This window comes from Otolemur garnettii, unplaced genomic scaffold (assembly GCF_000181295.1).
Source record: "Otolemur garnettii isolate 467f Iridium unplaced genomic scaffold, OtoGar3 scaffold00026, whole genome shotgun sequence".
NCBI classification, from domain to species: Eukaryota; Metazoa; Chordata; class Mammalia; order Primates; family Galagidae; genus Otolemur; species Otolemur garnettii.
The window spans coordinates 16,213,583-16,217,171 of record NW_003852421.1 but is presented as its reverse complement, the minus strand read 5'-3'; the positions used below and the strand labels follow the sequence as shown (position 1 = coordinate 16,217,171).

Here is a 3,589-nt window from a genome sequence, read left to right as displayed (position 1 = left end):
GGACCACAGGCGCCCGCCACAACGCCTGGCTATTTTTTGGTTGCAGCCATCATTGTTGTTTGGCGGGTCCGGGCTGGGGATTAGAACCCGCCACCTTAGGTGTACATGGCTGGCGCCTTAGCCGGTTGAGCTACAGGCGCCGAGCCCAGTTATTTTGTTAATGTATATGTTTTCTTTTTGCTTGAAAGTTTTACTTTGAAACAATTATAAATTTACATAAAGTTGGGGAGGGATTGTACAGAGAGACCCCGTGTACACTTTACTCAGTTTCTCCCAGGAATAAGCTTGTATAACTATAATACAATATCAATTACAAATGAATAATATTGGTATAGTCAGCAGAACTTATTCAGATTTTACCTGCTTTACATATAAGTGTGAGTGTGAGCATGGTACTGTGGGATTTTATCACTTGTATAATCACTGCTGCAATCAATATACAGAACTGAGCTATCACCCTAAGACTCCCTCATGCTACCCTTCCCTCTGTAACCCCTTGGGAACTATTAATAGCTATCTCTAAGATTTTTGTTATTTCAAGAATGTTATATAAATGGACTCATACTGGGTGTAACATTTGGAGACCAGCTTTTTCCACTCAACTTAATTCCTTTGAAATCCAACCAAATAGTTGCATATATCAGTAGTTTGTTTCTGTTTATTGTTGCATAATATTCCACGGTCTGGGTGTACCACAGTTTATTTAACCAATCACTCACTGGAAGATACTTGGGTAGTTTCCAGTTTAATGCTCCTAAGGGCAAAGCTGCTATAAATGTTTGTGTGCAGGTTTTTGTGTAAGCACAAATTTCCATTTTCCAGCATAAATGACCAAGGGTAAAAGTGCTAGATTGTAAGATGAATGTGTGTTTTATTTTATAAGAAGCTGCCAAACTATTTTCCAGAATAGATGTACCAGTTTACATGCATGAATAATGATGGAAACTAAAATATTCCTCTCTAAAATCCTGGGGATTGTTTTGCTGGAGAAGGTTGAAACACAAGGGGACACTCTGCCCTTCCCTCCTCTGCCTGCTGGCAGAACAGCGATTTACTAAGACAGAGGTCTTCCTGCCCTCCTCTCTGCTTCTCCCTCCAAAACCAGGCTCCTTTACAATGCTTGCTTATCAGCTCAGAGACAGCACCACTGAGGATCTACAGGCAGCCTTTACTCTTCCCATAAATTTACCTTCCCACATTTTCCCCCATTTGGAATCCTGAAAATGATCTTTTCTTTGTCTTTTTAAAAAATTTTATTGTAGAGTAGAATAACATCTATTCTATAAAGAAGAATGAATGTTCCCTGTTTTGTCACTACATAGGACTTTTTTGTTAAAATACTATTCAAGCAAAGCCTGAGGAGAGAAATACTTTTGCATGGAGACCTGTCTTACGAAATGTGTATTTTGGCTAGTGAATTTCTGATGGTTTTTCTTTTGCTAATTTTATTTTTGTTGTCAGGACAGTGTCTCAACTAAGAACCCATAAGCAGAAGAAAAGAATTACATTTTATCTGCTATAGTGGTCTAGCCTCTCCTCATCCTTGCTAGCATTTGGTGGTGTCACAAGGTTTTATTTTAGCCATCCTGATAGGTATGTAATGAAATTTCATTGTGTTTTAATTTGCAGTTCCCTAATCGTTAATGACATTGAACATCTTTTAATGTGCTTACTCACCATCTGTTTATCCTCTTGGGTGAAATGTCTCTCCATGACTTTTGCCTGCTTTCTAACTGGATTGTTTGCTGTTTTGCTGTGAGTTTTGAGAGCTCTTTGTATTTTTGAGATGTAACTCCTGTTGGGATATGCGGTCTGCAAATATCTTCCCCCTCTCTGTAGCTTCTCTTTCTTCTCTTATGAAGGTCTTTTACAGAGCCGAAGTTTTTCATTACAGTGAAGTCCAATTGTTCAATTTGTTCTTTTAAGGGTCATGCTTTTAGCATTGAGTCTAAAACTCTTCAGCTTTTAGCATTGAGTCTAAAAACTTTCAGAGAATGATATTGTGAAACACTGAAAAATACATACTTGGTCTTTGTCCCCAGTTCTTGGCACAGAGCTCCTAAAATCCTTGTAATTTCCTGAGTAATAAAAGTAAAAGGAGCATCTTTTGTTACTCATAACAAGCCCTTTCAAGCACACCTGAGTTTATGATATGAAGCGAGTATGGTGGGGTTCTCGGGGACTAGCTGTCAGAGGAACACACACTGTCATCAGAGGGTTGTAACTTTCAGCCCCACCCCCCCCAATCTCTAGGGGTTCCAATGGCTGATGATTTAATTAATTATAGCTGTGTAGAGGACTCCCCATAAAAGCCCTAAACAATAGGGCTTGGAGAGCTTCTGGGTTCATGAAATACATCCCTGCGCCAGGAGGGTGGTGTACCTCAACTCTACAGGGACAAGAGCTACTGTGCTTCGGACCCTTCTGAATGAACTGGTAAGGGTAAACAAATGAGTTCTGAGAATCCTTCTAACAAATTATTGAATCTGAGAAGTGGGTCATAAGCCCTGATTTATAGCCAGTCAGAGGACAGCAGGTTGAGGACCTGCAATCAGCATCCACAGAGCAAAAATCATGGGAGACTGTTGTTTTGGATTAAGCTCTGTGCTCTGGGACTGTCGGCGCCCTCTCTGGTCCGGCCTGGCTGGCTCCGCCTACGGTGCGAGCTCCTGCCTCCACCTGACAGGGAACCCTGGCTGTTGAAAGAGCCACAGTGTTCTACCATTCAGAATGCCTGTCTGGGGAGGTGGAAACAAGTGTGGGGCCTGCGGGAGCCCTGTGTACCACACCGAGAAGTGCGATGGCCGCAGTTTCCACTGCTGCTGCTTTCTGTGCATAGTTTGCAGGAAAAATTTAGACAGCACAACAGTGGCAATTCACGGTGAAGAGATCTATTGCAAATCCTGCTACGGAAAGAAGTATGGGCTGAAAGGCTGTGGTTACGGCCAGGGCGCTGGCACGCTGGACCCGGACTGCCGGGAGAGGCTCGGCACCGACCAGAGAGCGGTCACCTCCCAGGCCTACAACGCATCCACAGGCTTCTAAACTGCTCAGAAACATGGAGGTGCGGAGAGGTGTTCCCAACGTGGGGACCCTGTATACGCTGCCGAGAAGATAATTGGAGCTGGGAAGCCTTGGCGTAAAAACTGCGTTCGCTGTGCCAAGCGTGGGAAGAGTCTTGAATCGGCAACTTTGACTGAAAAAAGGTGAAATCTATTGTAAAGGATGCGATGCTAAGAACTCTGGGCTCGTTCATGCTCAGTGAAGATGAAAACCCAGAACTAAGCATGGCCCACCGAGAATCACCTCATACTCTAGGCACAGATACTCTCATACCACTAAACTACTGTGAAATTCCACCAGCATTTTACTGTTACCCTGTTCCCGGTTAGGCCGGCTAACTTGTAGGAAGAGGGCACCGTATCTTTTTGCTTTATTCTCCAGCGTTTTTAAGAACCATTTCTTTGGCTCGGCGCCTATAGCTCAACCTGCTAAGGCGCCAGCCACGTACACCTAAGGTGGCGGGTTCGAATCCCCAGCCCGGACCCGCCAAACAACAATGACGGCTGCAACCAAAAAATAGCCGGGC

General features: G+C 43.7%; 1 pseudogene; it reads left to right on the top strand.

The window, feature by feature from the left end:
- Positions 1-2,730: 2,730 nt before the first annotated feature.
- On the top strand, positions 2,731-3,265 carry LOC100940811 (annotated as a pseudogene).
- The last annotated feature ends 324 nt before the right edge of the window (positions 3,266-3,589 follow it).